This window comes from Mauremys reevesii, linkage group 1 (genome assembly GCF_016161935.1).
Source record: "Mauremys reevesii isolate NIE-2019 linkage group 1, ASM1616193v1, whole genome shotgun sequence".
NCBI lineage: Eukaryota > Metazoa > Chordata > Testudines > Geoemydidae > Mauremys > Mauremys reevesii.
This window is the reverse complement of record NC_052623.1, coordinates 360,091,481-360,110,245: the sequence shown is the minus strand read 5'-3', so window position 1 is coordinate 360,110,245 and position 18,765 is coordinate 360,091,481. Positions and strand designations below refer to the sequence as shown.

The following is an 18,765-nucleotide window of genomic DNA, read 5'->3' as shown; positions in this document are numbered from 1 at the left end:
GTAACCAATATCTATTGGTGACTATCGATCCTTTCTCAAAGTGGATAGAGGCATTTCCTCTTAAAGCCAATACTGCAAAAGCCACTGCCAGGGTCTTAGTAGAACAAGTCTTCTCTCGCTGGGGGATCCCTGCAAAGGTAGAATTGGACCAGGGATCACATTTCACAGGACAGTTCTTTAGGGACTGTCTTAAATTAATGGGTGTCCCGCAGAGACCACACATCCCATACAGACCACAGTCATCTGGAATGGTGGAACGAACCAATCAGACTATAAAAGTGATGTTGAGGAAACTGCCAATGGACGTAACTGGGACATCCTCATGCCTTTAATTTTAATGGCATTGAGGGTGACACCGGCTGCATCTACTGATAAAACACCTTTTGAAGTGATGACAGGCCGAACAATGAGATTAGGGCACATTTAATTTGGCACACTAGTGGCACTCAATTAGAAGGAATAAAAATGGATACCTACCTGCAAAATCTGCAAAAACATTTAAATCACATCCACTTGCAGGTAGCTGCCAAATTGGGAAAATCCAGACGTAAGGCAAAGGCTTACTTTGACAAAAACCAGAGAGAGAATACTTAGGAGGTAGGAGACCAGGTAATGTTGTTGCCATATAAGTTACCAGAACATGGGTTGTGTAACCGATGGATCGGACCTTTCCAAATCATTGATAAACTCAGTTCAGCAGTATATAAGATCAGAGTAACAGGAGGAAAGCATAATAGAGACAAGATTTATCATGCTAACCAGTTAAAGCTGTATCGATCGTCCAGGTCGCAGGAGCAACTTCCTCCTCAGGACTTAAGTGAACAGCGTCAGACGAAATCGCAACAACTGGATTGTTTCAAAACAATGAAATTGACATTGATATTTCTGACTTATTACACCCTTATTGTTGCTCTAAGGGTAGGACTAAGACAAAATCTTAGGGGGGAGGGATAGCTCAGTGGTTTGAGCATTAGCCTGCTAAACCCAGGGTTGTGAGTTCAATCCTTGAGGAGGCTACTTAGGGATCTGGGGCAAAAATTGGTCCTGCTAGTGAAGGCAGGGGGCTGGACTCAATGACCTTTCAAGGTCCCTTCCAGTTCTAGGAGATTGGTATATCTCCAATTATTAAAATCCTAAGTCTGGAACTGAACTATTGCAACCCCAGGAAATCAGACGACCCAATTGTGCTCAATTGCCTGAGCTCAAGCAACAGAACGTACCAACAAAGAAGGAACGGACTATTATAATTAACCCAGAACTTATCAACAACCTGATTCAACAGGTTAAGGGAATTAGGGGGGAGGATGTTACTTTTGAATATCAATTGGTGGAAGTAACTGCATTACCCTCTAGTGGTTGGAAAAAGATGTGGCCCTTAGATGAAACTTCTAAGGGGGGAGGATGCAAGACATCAACAAATTCAACTTCCCTGAAACATGGTGTATCTTATGGAACTTGGAAAAACAAAGCTACCTGTAATAATTTGATAACAGGGGGAAGTTTAACCTTGTATAAGCTTGAATATAAGGACCAAGGTACTCATTATAGCTACCTTTCAAACCAAAACAGGAAACAAAAGATATGTCCAAAATATGACATTTGAACTTAAGGTTCAGGACCCAGGTATTGACTATGATTATGATCAGTCAATAACAAATTATGTAAATTGTCCGGTGTTAAACCTAGGACCCGCTAGTGGTCTTACCACAACACCCATAATGGGGAAAATTAATCAAGTTCAATTTATGCATATTCCTGTAGTGCTAAATTTGTCCAATTGGTACTTAGGAGAATTTAGCTATTGTCAGCATACTAAAGTAGCTTCCTTTTTCTCAGTACGACTTGTGGATAGAATTGTAGCCTAACAGCAATGAGTGCAAGATATTGTTCTGTTGAAGGATGATAAAGTCCCTAAGTCACAGACTCTTAGGAGAAAGCGTAGCTTGAATCTCCTTGGAGGTTTAGGATCCCTAACAGGACTATTTGGTGCAGGAATGTCAATTTGGAACCAAGCGGATATTAGGAAAATGCACAAGCATATAGATTATGTGTTAAAAGAGAGAGCTAACCGGGTAGTCAATCCAATGTTACAGGGAATAAAGAGATTGGCACAGGAAGAACGATTTACTGTCTACAATATGCATGATATAACCCAATTGTTTAATGAAACTCAACAGAAAATTAATCAGTTAATTACTTTAAACAGTGATCAGAAAAGGGATCAACATTTGGGAAAAGAAATTATATGCTCTGCATATGGAGAATATGTTGTTAAGTACAATTTCTGATGCACTACGATCCTTAAAATTAGGAGAAGTTCCTGACTTAATTAAAGATGAGCAACTGTTAAGTTGGTATTGTCCTAAATGTTTTCAAAAGCTGGAAAAGGAAAGATCCACTTGTTTGGATTCATGCCAGCATTTGTCAGTGGGTGCTATGAGAGAAGCAGGATCTGTGACACCTCACCCCAATGGAGACAGTTGTTCTCTTGCAAAAGATTGTATAATGACACGATCTTTGTATGTTTCATTCACGGTCTCGTTACCAGTGTAAGCAGAGTCAGGATGAGCTTTACCCTGACATCTGGTGGTGAATTATGGGGAGTGTAGAAAGAATCTCAAGGAGTGGCAAAGCATTTGCATTGCATAAGCCCATGGCAGCCTGGGATAGTTATTTTGACAGCTGGGATCCCCAATTTCTTTGTTATTGGGGCAGGAAGGAAAAAAAGTGCTGTCACCCTAATTATGTGAATGAGGAACTATGAGACTGCTTTATGACAGAAATGACTCAACCTAACTTTAATAGCACTTGCTAGACAAGGGACATGGGTTCCAAAACCCAGTAAATTGAAAGAGGTTGGAGAGTGGTGTGTGTATTTTATGGTATGGCCCCCTTTTGAGTGCCTAGAACACCCATGGCACATTTTTCTTACTTCACTGTTGAAGAGCAGAGCTAATTTTGATTCCCTTAGGAGTCCATCTAGAGCCTACTAAGCTGAATTCACATTGGGCCAGTAGTGCACCAGCACCAGGGCCCCCTACTACAGGCTGAAATCACTAAAAGGGCTAAGCTTACTGAGCTGGGATCACTGAGTGCTGTGTTAACTAGTCGGGGAGCCTGAAGATCTATCGCTAAGCGGCTGGCAGAGCGGAGCAGTCTGCAGCACGTTGGAGCAGCCCATGGAACAGTGAGCAGTGTGGAGCGGTTTGTGGGGACGGCTGATGCGGCTCACGGGTCGGCTGGAGGAGCGGCACAGCTGGTGGAGTGGAGCCAGTCGTGGTGAAGGCTGCAGCAGAACTCCACGGAGAGGCGGAGCAGTTGGCCCTGGCCCATGTAAGGTGCCCCCTTAACTCCCTGTGTGCGCCCCCCCCATTTCCACCCAGGCTGGGGGGTGTAAAACTCTGCAGATAAACTTTTGAACTCTGGGGTGGCACTGACCAGAGACTTTCAGGTTGCTGGACTTTGGGGTGATTGGACTTAAGACCCTAAGGGGGAAAGGACATTGCCAAACATACTTGGAGGTGGGTTTTTGTTGCTTATGGTTTGTGTTATAATCCTGTTTGTGGTGTTTCTTCAATGTGATGCCGCATTGTTTCCCTCCTTTATTAAAAGGATTTTGCTACACTCAGATTCTGTGCTTGCGAGAGGGGAAGTATTGCCTCCTAGAGGCGCCCGGGGGGTGGTGGTGTGTAATTGTCCCAGGTCACTGGGTGGGGGCTCGAGCCGGTTTTGCATTGTGTTATTGACACGGAACCCCTGGATACTGAACCTGGCCCTTGATGCTGCCAACTCAGAGGGGCAGAAGGGTTACACCAGTGTTTGACCCAGACAAGGATGTGTACAGGCAATTGGCTGCTATCCATTCTATAGGTCACCTCGAAGATGACATCTACAGGGAACGCATTAATGCACCTCCCCTGGTAGTCTATCACGCTCCAACTCAGACCTGGAAAGTGCCACAGATGGCCTGTTGTTCTGAGAAAGGGCCTCAGTATATCTGTAGGTGTAATGTGTTTGAAACAGACACTGTTTTGTGTGGACTACAGGGAGAGAAAGCACAGAATTCATCATCGTCATGCCTGGTGAGGCTGACCACATGGAAGACTCCGATGGAGAGGGTGACCTATGCTGGAAGGAACCAATTTTGCCTGGTTACCAACCAAAAGAGGTACCAGTATGGTCCCTTGGAGTGTCCTGTCAGAGCCAAATTTCTGTTTTACCCCAAAGCAACCCACTGTAATAGGAAATCAAGCTATTTCCCCTATCCCCACTTTTGAGAACATTACCATTATTCAGTCTAACCCTGATTATCAGGATTTAACTATCCAAAGCACACCCACTTTTCTGGCCTATATTCCACCACTAGGGTTACAGCTAAAATCATTAACGGCTCGTAAAGAGACTCACCTCATTCAAATTACTAATGATATGGACAAAGCCCAACAAGTTATTACCCAATTAATGAATGAAGGTAATGAACCTGCAACAACTCCTAGGGAAAATTTTGGATTAAAAGGATGGGTGATTATCCAAGGAATTGGAATTGGAGTTAATTTCCTTATTTTAGGTTACATGCAGTATAAATTCAACAAACCCAAGCCAAAAACTAGGCAGAGACCGAGGCCTAGACAGACAACTAGACAAACGCATAGACAAGCACCACATGGTGATGAACATGACTATGTATACATGGTGCCCACTCCAGATACCTACCAAAATCTACCCAGGTATGAAACTAAAAAGGGCCCCACAGATACTAAATCCTAGTTAGGTGACGGGGTTTCTTGGTGCAAACCACCTCGTCAAAGGGGGGCGTGTAGCCCTGAAGATTAATCTGCTGGTCTGTATAAATGTCTTTCTGATGAATTTAAGTATTTGATGTAATAGGCTTACAGATTTATATTAAGAATAAGTTTAGCTGAAATGCAAGAGACCTACAGGTCAAACATCCTGTATGACGCTAAGGCAACTTCAGCATATTTTGGGACCCTTACTCAGAAAAGTGATAATAAGACAAAATACCTACGCAGATGTCTGGAGACCTTTAACTGAACCAGTAACAGTAAAGGGTGGAAAAGGGGATTTTTGCCCACAAATCTAACAAGTACACCACAAATGCGTACATACCTGTCATTCATACGCACATACATGTTAGCCTATGAGACAAGTGTACCCTAACATTTCCATGGGGGAAAGATGAATTTTGGGCATAGGAGGAAGGATTTCTGACTAATGCTCTATAAAAAGGTGAAACAAATCACCATTAGACAGGCAATTCTACACATCTATCTGCTCCTGTCTACACCTTCATTGCCTCCACCTTCCCCGATACCCTCATCTACGTATTGATGTCACCCATCTACGACGGCTATTAACTATTAATGGGCTGTAGTATTATTTCTTTTCAAACTGTAAGTGAAAAGGGATTCAACCTCCCTTATATTTCATTTTAGTTAAAGCATTTAGCATATATAGAGTTAAATCAGAACGCAAACAATCTTGAAGTAACTTCCTCTGCCAGAGGTGTGAAAAACGCCCAAGGTGCTGCTGCACCAGAGTGTGAGTATCAATTAAGTCTGCAGCTTATAACAGCGTATTATCATAAATATATCTCTTAAAGAACTATGATATTTTGTAACTTTGTAATCCTGAACTGTTTTAACATTTGCTTATTATTTCATTGATTTTCATAAAAAGGTCTTTATGACTATATCTGTCTCAGTGTAAGCTCCTGTCATGACCCCGAAGTTCCTTTTATAAACTCTGTGAAGCCTGATTTAGGATGAACTTTATCTTCTGATCAAACATATTGGCGAGTGTGACGTTATGAGTATAATATAATATCTCATTGAAAGGTGACAGGGCCAGAAAGAGTTAATTAACTCATAGACGGACCTGACCCATGGGTGAACCTTGAGGACTGGTTAGGAAGATATATAAATGACTAGAGCTTTGAAATGCAAGTCTGCATTGTTAGAGGTAGAAGGGGAGACGTTTGCTCAGGTCTTGTGATGTCAGCAAACAAGTCTTGTCTATTGCTAGAGTTTTAATTCAAAGATCAAAAAAGGAATATTAACATTTATGATGATACTTGAATGAAATAGTATTATTGTCTATGTGTCTCTTTGAAGGTTGTGCTAACCTGTATCTGAACTATTTAATGGGTAAATTACTCTGTGCTAATTGCCAGGATATTTGGGAGAAGGAGTTAAGCCTATTGTTTTCTCAGGCCGAAAGGCTGCTGGAAATGTATAAGAAGCCTGGGACACGATCCTTCTTCATCTCAGATCTGCTTTGGGTTTCAAGAGGGGGAAACCTTAAGCCACAAGAATTGAGATCCCCAGTCACTGACTGGAGCCACCCTGAATATGGAAATTGGACTATAACCTATGGACTATTTCTAAAAGGACTTTTGGCAACTACAAGCTCATCTCTACTGTGTATCTGAACCTCAAGAATTGAATTCAGGTCTGTCTGTATATTAATCTTTTAACCAACACTCTCTCTTTTTTCTTTTTTAATAAATTTTAGCTTAGTTAATAAGAATAGGCTATAGCGTGTATTTTGGATAAGATCTAAGTTATAATTGGACCTGGGTATGTGGCTGGTCCTTTGGGATTGGAAGAACCTTTTCTTTTATATGATGAAGTAAGATTTTTAGAAATCATCATCATATCTGACAGGTGTGTCTGGACGGAGGCCTGAGGCTGGGTACTTTAAGGGAACTGCGTGGTTTGGACTTCTAAGTGACCAGTGAGGTACTAGAGAAGTGCTGGTTGGTAAATCTAAGTATTGGAATAACCACCAGCGTTTGGGGTTTATCTGCCCCATTTGGTTTGCAGTTCACCCTGATTGAGTAACCTCAGCTGGCTCCCACGGGCAGCACCTTCACAGCGAGCCAAACCCATACTAATTAATATCCAATAATTATTATTAATATTATTATTTAATTAAAATAATTAATCTAATAAGATTAAATTAAGTGGATAAATTACATCAACACTACTAACCCCCCCCCCCAAATCAGGCTACAAGGCAAAGCCTGTTTAGTAAGACCATGGTAAAAGGGTTGCTAAGAAAAACACCATTAAACTGTTCACTATCAGGGTAGGTTAAAAAAAGAGTCTTTACAAACATTAAAAGCTAGGTTTAAAAAGGGCATTTACTAAGGCAGGGCCTGTTTGGTAAGCACATGGTAAAAAAGTGAATAGGAAAGCATTTAACTTACTTACTATCAGGGTAGGTTAAGAAAAGAGCCTTTAAAATCATTAAATAATATTAAAAACAATAAAAATAGGTTTTAAAAGAGAATTTACTAAGGCAGGGCCTGTTTGGTAAGCACTTGGTAAAAAAGTGAATAAAAAAGCATTGAAACTATTCAATACCAGTGTAGGGTAAGAAAAAAGAGAGGTTAAAAGAAAGAAAAGGGAAAAGAGAGCCCCGTTCGCAAAGGGGAAGATAGACAGCACGGGGTTGAATCAGAGAAAGAATGAGAAAGAGAGAGAGAATTCTTACCTTTTTAGTCTTTCGGTAGAACGAGGCAACTTTCCTGGTTCAGACCCTTTCAGACTTGTTATTACCACCTTTGGATTGAACCAATCAGAATTTGTTTTACAACAGTGTCATAGAATTCATTTTCATGAACCAATCCTAGAGTTTTAAGATTTTAAACAAGAGCCATCTCCCTCCTCTCCCCCCCTTAACTGTCTTATTCTTATCTAAAGAAACAGACCCCCAACATTTTTTTCACCATGTACCCTTTTACAGAGGAGTTTTTGTAAAAGTTAAAACCATAAGCTTTTAGTAACAAACAATTTTAAAAGTGTTTCCCTAGGGTTTAAAGTAACAGAGGTTATTTTTTTTTAGTAAAAACAATGTGAAGCTGCAGCAAAGCTCCTGTTAGCAAAGCAGCCTCTGTGAGTTAGTGGATCACAGAGAAGGAGTTTGCTTCTTTACCTGGATGAAAAATATTAACCCTTGCCAAGTACTGTAATTAAAAAGAGGTCAAGATCTTTTATCAATCAAGATTTCTGAGACATTATAGTGGACAGATGCTACGTCCAGCTTAGATGAAAGCGTCACATTATCATGATCACAATTTATGCACTATCTGGTTCTATAACCACAGCTAAACTCAAGGAATATTAAAAATGTGTGGTTTCCTTTGTTTGAAAAAGGAGAATTAATTCCCTGCTTCCAATAAGTAGGTGAAAAGCCCGCATCAGAATTTCACTGATAAATGCCTCTTTGAAAAGGGGTCTTACATGTGTACTTGATAGGCTGAAGGTGAACCAAGGCATCTCCAGAGAAAATTACTCCTGGGGGAATTTTGAGCCACTGCACGCACCCATATTTCATGTGCTGCTTATCTTTTTATTTATATATATATTTTTTGCAGAAAATAGCTTCCACTGAAAAGTTGCTGCAGTTCTGCCTTTTACCCACCCGAGGGTGCTGTGGTGCTGAACGCAGCAGCTGCTCCTGGCAAGTCCCAGGCAGGACAGGGAAGGGAAAGAGGCTGCCTTCTTCGCAGTGGCTGTCGGGCCAGGTCAGGAGAGAGGGGCTATGAGAAGACAGAGAGTGTGGGGCTGCTGAGGGCTCAAACAGGGGCTCATAAAGGCTAGTGGGGGAGGACAGACTGGGGAAGGGGATGAATGGGAGTGGAGGAACAGGGCCACACGGGGGAGGGGATGGCTGAGTGGGGGCACAGACACACGTGGGAGCAGGGGTTCAGGGACACATGGAGAGGACGGGAGGGGGCTGGCTGTGAGGGTGAAAGGACACATGGACAGAGGGGGAGGGGTTCAGAGCCACATGGGGAAGTGGCATGGCTGAGTGGGGGCACAGAGACACACGTGGACAGGGGAAGGGACATATGGAGATGGAGGACTGGGTGTCTGAGTGGGGGTGGAGGGACTCATGCGGACAGGGGTTGCAAGGACACATGGGGTGCAGGACACATGGGGATAGGGGCAGCTGTGCCTGACTGAATGGGAGGGGCTAGGGATGAGCCAGGGTCTGCATGGGGGATCCTCCCTAACGATCCCTCCCCGCCCCCCCCAAAACCTGTTCCAGCCTGTTCCAACCCATACCCAGCAACCCTTCAAGTTCATACCCAGGGTCCTTTCCTGCAGTTACTCCCCTCTCCCTCAGCCCCTCCATTAACCCTGATTCCCCCGAAGCCTTTGCACTGCTTCTGAGGGGTGCAGGAAATACGGTTCTGTCCTGTAGTTTAAATGAACTGTTACTCAGAGTTCTGAATTAATATGCCTAGTAAGGAATCTATTTGTCAAAAAACATTTCCTAATCTGTCCTGTTGTCTGTATTGTTACTGACACACTTGCTGACAGTGAAGAAGGGCTCGACCGAGGCTTGTCCCTCTGTGGGGGGCTATGGGCCCAAGCCCTGGGGCAGGGCTGGCCAGTAAACAAACGGCCAGGGGCTCGGGCCCTTAGGCAGGGGCTGAGCCAGTAGTTCAGTATGAGCCCAGGCTCTAGGTCAGGGCAGGGCAGCAAAGACACAGTCAGGAGCTCCGGCTTCTGAGCGTCGGGTGCGAGGGGCAGATGCCACCCATGAGTGGGGGGGGGGGGGGGGGGTCCTGACCGCAACACACTGACACAGCTTCTGGCTGGCCTGTGGCCTGACCAGGGTCAACTGCCCCCAGGCTACTTCCGGACTCCCCCTCGTAGGGTATCTGGGCTAGGGCAGTGTCCTTGGAGGTTTCCAGCACCATTGGTTCCTCCAGGTAACGGGCAAGGGGTAGGCACGGCTCCTCCTCGGGGTAGCTGGCTAGGGCTAGGCTGGGCTGGGCTGGCCAGCCCTCAGGTCAGCCACAGCCTGCCGGCATGTCCCACCCCGGAGCTGGGCCACAGGCACCTGACCTCTGCAGTTCCTCTTTTCCACTTCCTGTCCTGTGCCCTGCCCTCGGGGGGGGGGGGGGCGGGGGCAGGCGCAGGACATGCTGGCTCCGCCCACGTTGGTGCTTGGGGAGGCTCGTCCCTCCGCGGGGCAGTGGGGGATCCCACCGCCTTACCACAGACAGGTATTTTGAAATAAATTTACAAAATAATTGAAACCGGTGTGATTATATTGTGTTATATGGAAAAATAAAATATGCAGAATTTTAAAATATTGTGTGCAGTATTTTTTTTTTGTGTGCATTATTTATTTATTTATTTTTGGCACATAATTCTCCCAGGGGTAGAAAGTGAATGAATAGTGGTTGTAGCTGAAAAATGATTGTTAAATCTGTAGGGAATGAATCATTCCAAAATACAGTTTCAGAGTGGGGTGACCAATAGGCTGCAGAAGCCAGGGTTACAGCTTTTTAAAACTTGGGCTGTCTGACCTTTTCATTTAAAGCACAAATAAGGAGAAGATGACAAGTGCCCTTCAACGCCCAAAAGCAACAGAAACAAACTATTGTGAATGCAGATCAGTAGGTTACACTAAGTGCTTTGAAGTGAATAAATTTCCCAGGATCGTGCTTATAAATGCTGCATCTAAATGCTAGCGCTACAGCCAAAGCCAACCCACCCAGGACATGTTCATTTAATGCTCAGATCATCTGTTGAGCTGACTCACTGGTGAGAACCCTCAGCTTCCTGCCCTCAGTGTCTCAACGCTGATTGGCTGAGCTGGGGGCTAACGCTGTCCCCTTTCTACTCCATCATTTTACCTGACAGCCTAGAGAGTCTGACAGGCTGTAGCTCTTCTTCTTCGCTCCTGTCCCCAAGAGCACCACCTTGCACTGAGTCCTGATGGGTCTTGTCAGGGCCAGGTGCTCGACAGACAATCAACTGCCTACACAGGCTCCTTCCTTTTAAATTAGCTTCCCATACGTAACCTGGGCCAGATTCCCCTTAAAGGGACCAGCAACCCCATGACACCTTGGCACCGACGTTCATTAGTCTCCATGGAACACGGGAGCTATTTATCTAGGTTTTTCAGTTGGTGCCCATCACCATAGTACCTGAGGGCCAAGTAGCCGACTGCCATTTTTCCTGTGGGGAGGCAATCTCTCTTCCCTCTGAACAAGAGCCCGACTCTCTTGTTTTAATTCAGTATAAAGGTGCATGAGTGCTGGTGAGCAGGGGCTTGTTTACACTAGAAAGTTGTGCTGCTTGAGCGCCACTAGTATAGTTAAAGCAGTATAACCCCCCTAGTATGGACACTGTCATATCGGTGTAAAGGTGCTTTGTACCAGGATATCCCAGTACAGGGAGGGGAATAAGCTATATTGCTGTAAAGCACTTTTACAGAGATAAGGCTGTGTTCACGCTAGAATTTGTGCCAGGGCAACTATTTAGGTAGCACTAAATACATAAATGCATCCTAACCAGAATAGTTGTATTAGTACAAAGAACTGCGTGTAGAACAGGCCTTTACACATTAGGAAACGCCAGCGTTGAGGTTGCTTGTACAACCTTAGCACAGTGACGTTGTGCATATCTATTGTGATACAGACTCACAAGTGTGGCTTTGGCATCATTTCCCTTCCTCTCACTGCATCAGTTTCCTCCGAACTCCCTAGGGAAGTGGTGGTTTCTCCACCTACTGGTGTCTTCTAATGAAGACCAGGCTTTGATCCTTAATTAGCCACTTTGCTCTACAGGAGGCCTGTGATATGCCGAGTGGGGAGGGGTCAGGTTAGATGATGTATCGGTCTCTTCTGGCCTCAAAGTCTACAAATCTATGAGAAACCGAGTGTGGCACATTGAGCAGCATCTGATATTTTCATGTGCAGCCTGCCTGATCCCCAGAACTAACAGTGAGTGACTGGGGGGTGATACAAGGGGAGCAGCTCAAACATCCAAAGGGTTTGGCCAGGGGCAGGACATCAGCCCTGCAGGGCAGTGGTGGGTGTGGATGTGACATCACAAGGGCCTTTTCCAGGGCCTCAGCTTATTGGTCAGAGGAGGTTGGGAGTCCGTGACCTCACAGAGAGACCCTGACAAGGGCCAGGCAGGAGAGGCTGCAGGGCAGGGGCAATCTCAGAGAGCCCCATGGCTTTGCTGCAGCCAGTCTCCTTCTCGAGGTCACTCCTTGAAGACTGAGAGAGAATTCAGGTTCAGGTACATGAGCACGAGGAGGAGCCTCTCTGGAGTTTTCTCCTTTCCCAGTAATAATTTTACTAGAAAGCAGATGTCCCTGTTGAGGAGGTAAGAGCCCAAGGGAGGTTTGGAACCTATTTAACCTGATGCACCTGGTGCCGGCCAAATTCTAGGCCCGGGAAATACTAGGTGAGGGTGGCAGAGGATTTTTCCCACCTAGGCCTTTGTCCCTTAGAATCGCTGGAGACATTGAGGTTTTGGTTTCCCTTTTCCCTGCTCCCCTCCCTCCACTGGCGAGGAGGGGGCTGCTCTCCAGCCCTCCTGGTGGGAGGCCCTCACAAAGAGGTGGGACTGGAGGAGTGCTCTGACTGTCATCCCCACTGTTCTTTGGGACATCTGTGAGAACCCTCACCCTTCCGCCCCTCAGGGTCTCCATGCTGATTGGCTGCGCTGGGGGTCTAGTGACAGGGAGGAGACTCAGGACTGTATTGTTCTCTTTATGACTAAGGAAATAAGCCATAACCAGTCATGTGCTTGATGAATTTTGCTGCTTCTCTCCATTAATTGTCTCTGAGCAGTTCATGATTCTCTCTAATGTTCCAGTGCCTCTAAAATACTTGCTGAATAATTACTGTGAACAGTGGTTGGTCTGTAGCTCATTAGAGATCACTTTGTTCTGATCATTCAGTGTATGAAATTCAAGATTGATGGTTAGTTTGAAAGTCAGGAGTCCTGGTCCTATTCTCAAGTCAGCCGCTGCCTGGCTGTGTGACGTAAGACAAGTCCCTGCACCTTTCTCAGCCTTAGGGTACGTCTACACTACCTGCCATATCGACGGGTAGTGATCGATCTATCGGGGATTGATTTTATCGCGTCTACTGTAGACATGATAAAATCAATCCCCGATCATTCTGTCGTCGACTCCGGAACTCCACCGTGCGAGAGGCAGAAGCGGAGTCGATAGGAGTGTGGCAGCAGTCGACTCGCCGCTGTCCTCACGGGCAGGTAAATCGACCTAAGATACACCGACTTCAGCTACAGGTCCAGCAGCTGCCGATTTCTCTTATGGCTGCTAGATGGCACTGCAGCCTCACACTTTCCCATTCTCCAGATTATCCACATTTTTTATTATCTGATCTGTCCCTGGTCCCAGTTAGATCTGATAAATGGGGTTGTGCTGTATCATAGCAGAAATATTCTATTTTCTATGTATTTTGTTATTTTTAAATTATGAATAGGAGCAAGTACTTAGCCCAGACTGAAGCATCTCATCTAGTTTTTTAGATCAAAGTGTCTCCTCTTTGTGTGTGATGAGACAATTTAACAGTATGTGACAAACAGGAGATACTTTTGTTTTGCAAAAAAAAAAAAAAGAAAAAAAATTGAATTTTTTTGGTCCAAATCAATTAATGATTTCAAAAAACAAATGTGTTTAATCTTAATGGGATTTTCCAACAGAAAACTGCTTCAACGAAAATGTTCCCACCATCTCAATTCCTGGGTTCTATCCCTCCTCTTCGGTGTTTGTTGTCTGTTAGTTAGAGGAAGAGTGAGAAGTGTTGCCTTTTCTCCCTGGCTCTGCCATCACCATGCTGTGTGACCAGGGATAGTTCATTTCCATTCTCTGTAGCTCAGGATCCCATCCTGTCCAGTGGGAAGAGAAACACGTGTCTAACTCCTGGCAGTAGTGAGTCTGGGTGAGGTAATTGGCATTAAAGCACTTTGTGGAGGAGAAAGGGCGGTTTCAAGGTGTTGAGTGCCAAGGCATTTACAATTTGCTAAAATGTTTAGAGAAAGAAGAAATGGTCAGGGGCAAATTTTAACCACTGGTTCCTGGCTCAGCTTTTGTGGCCCTAACAACCAGGTGCTGTACGCCAGTTCTCTTCTGAGATCCTAGAAAAAGAATATCTTCACATCCGTTAAGAAGTTAGTGCCTATGTTTAAAAAGGGGAACAAAGAAGACCCAGGGACTTACAGACTAGTCAGCCTCACTTTGATACCTGGAAAGATACTGGAACAAATTGAAGAAATCATTTGAACCAACCCCATTTCCTTCTTTGTCAGGGTTGCTGGCCTGGTGGGTGCGAGGAAGCAATCGACATGATCTATCTTGGTGTTAATAGGGCTTTAGACACAGTCCCACATGACAGTCTCATAAGCAAAGCGGGGAAATGTGGCCTAGATGAAATTATTATAATGTGGGTGCCCAAGTGGTTGAAAGACCAAATTCAAAGAGTAGTTGCCAATGTTTGGCTGTTGAAATGAGAGAGCGACTCTAGCAGGGTATGGCAGGGCTCAGTCTGGGACCAGCACGATTCGATGGTTTCATTCATGGCTTGCATAATGGAGTGGAGAGTGTGCTTATAAAATGTGCAGATGACAACAAGCACTTTAGAGCACAGGATTGGAATTCAAAACGCCCGTGACAAATGGGAGAATTGGTCTGAAATCAACAAGATGCAATTCAATAAAGACAGGTGCAAAGTCCGTCACTTAGGAAGGAAAAGGCAAATGCACAACTACGAAATGAAGAGCCTGCTGTCATCCTGCCATGAATCCTCACTAGTTGCCTGCAGTGGGCTATGAATGAGAGAGGCCAGGGTCTGTGTTTGGGGTTTCACCAGTGCTTCACACAGAACCGTCTTGCCATCCTGTGGCCAGTGTAGCCCCAGTTTCCCTACTCTGGCCCATGGGTCTCCCTTCCTCTGCAGGCTCTGCACAAGGTCATGGCAGACCTCCTGAACCTGCTGGCAGAATCCCCAGGCACAGACAGGCTCCACTACATCTTGCGGGTAAGCCCGATGAGGAGGGGTGGGAGCAATTTTACCTCACTACTGGTGAGGACTGGAAAGGAGAAACTGGAAGATCCATTTTTCAGTCTGTCCTCCTAGCTGGGATCTCACTGGGCCTTATTGGATATCCTGGGAGGTGGGCGGGCGCAAGCCCGGCCACTTCTAAAAGCCTCTTCCCCAGCCTAGCGGGAGGGACCACTGGACCCGGGAACCAAATGAAGATGGGGGACAACTAATGAAAAACAGGTTCGGGAGTGAAGGTCACAGGTTCAAAACTAGGGATCTGGAGGGGGACACCGAGCAAAGGACCCCGGACAGCGCCCGCTGCTCCTCACAGCTGTCAAGGGAGGCAGCGCGCACTGCCCAGTGGAGCGCTGCCCAGAGGTGTGAGACCAGGGAGGAAGGGAAATAGGTCCCACGGTCGCACAGCCTCCTCCCCCGTCTAGCATCCTCCTCCTGGCGTTATGGATGGAGAGTTTGGCCAGGGCCTGGAGGAGGTTGACCAGGAGGTCTCGCGACTTTGTGGGGCCACGGATGGGGTGTGCGAAGAGGAACAGGTGCGGGGAAAAGTGCAGCCGGAACCTCAACAAGAGGGTCTGGAGGAGCCGGAACAGGGGCTGCAACCTGGCGCATTCGATTTAGGCGTGCGCCAGGTTCTCCCTCACGCCACAGAAAGGGCAGGCCTCAGGAATGGGGGTGAACCGCGCCAGGTACAAAGCTGTGCTCACTGCTCCGTGAAGGAGCCACCAACCAGTATCCCGGGTGGCCGTGGGACCAGGGTGGAATACAGGCCGGCCCACCAGGGCTCCTCACCCTCCACAGGTGGCAAATAGTCCCGCCAATTGGTGTCGCGGCGGGACACAAGGGTGAGGAAATGTAACGTGTTGAGCACGACTGTGTACAGTTGGTCCCTGGGCGTGGTCCAGAAGCGAACCCGCTGCAGGGTGCGCAGCCGGCTCGGAGTCTGGGAGTGGGGGCTCGGGGAGAGGGGGAGGAAGGCTCGCGAAACGGGCCTGATAAAAAGGTCCGGAGCGCCCGGGGTTAGGGGTGGGCGGGGAGCGCCCTCTCGCAGAGCCCTCTGCAGGAAGAAGAGAGAAAGGGGTGGCAAGGCAGCCCCCACCTCCTGGAGAACGTGCAGGGGGGTTGGAAGGGTGGAGACCCACATGCGCCAAGTGAGCATGTGGGGAATCCACCCAGCCCCCCCCGTCATAGTCCAGGAGGTCTCCGACCCTGGTGGTTTCTGCCAGGATCAACCTCTGGTGCACCAAGGGAGACTCCGCCGCATCCACATGTAGATCGGGTTTGTGTAGCAGGGGGTCCGCGAGGAGGTCCGCCCCCTCGGTGGCCACAACGGACCTGGTCTCCGAAAAGAGCTTCCGGAGGAGGTCCTAGTAGAAGACTGGCAGCTCAGAGAGGTCTTGCAGAAGACCCCTTGGATGGAGATAAAGGAGCTGCCGGTCATATCGGAGCCTTCGGAGGCGGCAGAGGAAGGCGTGTGCCAACGTGCTCCACGCCGGACTACCTGCACCATAAGGGAGTCTCTGCAGGGCCTGGAGGTGGAAGACATGGACCTGGCTAGGAAGGCAGACTAGGCCCTGCCCTCCCTCCTCCAGGGGAAGACTCAAAATCCCTGCAGGGTCCCAGTGCAGTCCTGGCCAGAAAAACTCCAGAGCCGCCCTCTGGAGCCTGGGCAGGATCCCTGGGGTGGGGGTCAGGGTGTTGAGCCGGTGCCAGAGCATGGACAAGACTAGCTGGTTTAGCACCAGTGTCCTCCCTCGCAGGCAGCGGCACTGGAGGAATCCTGTCCATCTCCGCAGCTGCTCACCCACCCTGGCCTCCAAATCCTGCCATTTCTCCTGCAGAGAAGGATGCGTGGCAGAAAGGTAAATGCTGAGATAGAGCAACGGACCCACGCTCCACCAGATGGCTTGAAGCGCGGGTGGGAGGGGGCTCGCCCACCACCCGTCCCTGACCACAACGCCAGAGCTCTTGACTCAGTTGACCCGGGCAGAGGAGGCCGCTGAGTAGATCACCTGGAAGGCCTCCGCCCGCACCAGGTCACCTGGGTCCTGGACCACGAGGAGCATGTCGTCAGCGTACACCAACAGGACAAGCTGCAGCTCCAGCTCCCGAAGCACCAACCCCGTCGGCCTCCGACAGAGGAAGGGCTCGATAGCCAGAGCGTACAGCTGGCCCGAGGGGGCACCGCTGCCTCACTCCCCGCCTGAAGCTGACCGGCTCGGTCAGGGTCCAGTTGAGCCTGACCAGACACTGTGCATCAGCATACAGCAGCTAGAGAAAGCCCATGAACTGAGGCCTGAATCCGAACACCTGCAGCGTGCCCAGGAGATACCCAGGGTCCATCCTGTCGAACGCCTTCTCCTGGTCCAGGGACAGGAGGGCGAACGACAAACCATCCCTACGCCCCAGCTGAAGAGGTCCCAGAAGGTGGTCTGGCCCAGGACGGTGTAGGTCTGATCAGGATGGACCACGTCCGCTAGCACAGACCCCAGCCGCAGCGAGATGGCCTTCGCTATGACCTTATAATCCGTGCTGAGGAGCGAGATGGGATGCCAGTTCCATAGGTCGTGGAGGTCCCTCTTCTTTGGCAATAAGGTGAGCATGGCTCACCTGCATGAGAGAGGGAGGACCCCGCTTTTCAAGGACACGGCCCAGATGCGATAGAAGTCCACGGTCAGCCCGTCCATGCCTGAGGATTTGTTGGTGGGTGTGACAGGTTGGATCACAGAAACCCCCTGGGAGCTGCCACCTGATGTGTCCAGACTACTTCTGCCCCTGCTTTCCTGCCCTGGCAGCCTGGGACTTCAGTGACCTGCCTGGTTTGAGCCAGACCCGCTAGCCTGCTGCAAACCCAGACCCAGGTCTGAACCACGTCCCCTAACAGCTGTAGGCTTAACTGAAAGCAGCTTAAGACGTGTTCCTGTTTTAACACTCAGATGCCCAAATTCCAATGGGGTTCTGTGATGGAGTAGGTCTGCACAGTGAATCGGAGAGCAGGGGTGACTTTAGGTGATGGACAGGACCTGAGCCTGTAACCTGAGCCAGGCAGGGGGGAGGGGAGGTCAGCACCTTTGCCTGGGAAGCTGGACAAAGGCAGAGAGCCGGCTGGAGAGGGGTGGGTCAGTTTTGGTTTGGGGCTGGGTGGTTGGAATTCAGGGAACCCCAAGCTGGGGACTAAGCTCCCTGCACCCCCAGAAGGACTCGATTGAGGGGTCCTGGTTGTGCTGTAGCCTGTATTCCTGTCGTCCAATAAACCTTCTGTTTTCCTGGCTGGCTGAGAGTCATTGTGAGTCCCAGGAAGAGGGGTGCAGGGCCGGACTCCCCCACACTCCGTGACAACTGGTGTTTGCGGTGGGATCTACTGCACCCCGTGGATGGCGCTTCCTGCAGTAAGTGACTGGGGAGCAGTAAAACGAAGGGGGACGGACAGGGACCAGGTGGGCTGAAGAGACAGAGAGAGACGGTTTCAGGGGGCGATTAACCCCTGGGAGTGTGTGACCAGAGTGAAGGACTTTGCAGTAACAGGGTCCCCCAGGGGGATCACAGCGAGCGGTCCCAGGGGCGGAGGAGTCTGCAGCTCAACCCTGGCAGAGAGGGGGTGACCTGAAGAAGGGCTGGTGTACGAGGGGTCTCCCTGGAACCAGTGGGAAGCTGAGAGCACAGGCCGGCAAGAGGCCAGCAGGAAGATGTATGCTAAGCACCTTAAGAAAGACCTGGTGGAGCTGTGCAGGCAGAGGGGGCTGCGCACTGGGAGGTCCACCAAAGACCAGCTAATTGCCCAGCTGGAGGAGAAGGATCGCTTGGGTGAACCGAGCCCTGTCCCGGAGGGAAGCCGCCCAGCGGACGCAATGTGGGCCCCGGGGCCTGACATGGCTGGGAGGGGCCAGACTGCTGCCGAG

The 18,765-nt window shown here is 48.3% G+C and overlaps 1 long non-coding RNA gene across 1 annotated transcript; it reads right to left on the bottom strand.

Moving 5' to 3' along the window:
* Nucleotides 1-422: 422 nt before the first annotated feature.
* LOC120395679 lies at nucleotides 423-11,785 on the bottom strand. The gene is made up of 3 exons (XR_005592738.1): nucleotides 11,472-11,785; nucleotides 7,516-7,583; nucleotides 423-846 (listed from the first exon to the last, which is right to left on the bottom strand). It is a non-coding gene; the product is annotated as an uncharacterized LOC120395679 (long non-coding RNA).
* Between the last annotated feature and the right edge of the window lie 6,980 nt (nucleotides 11,786-18,765).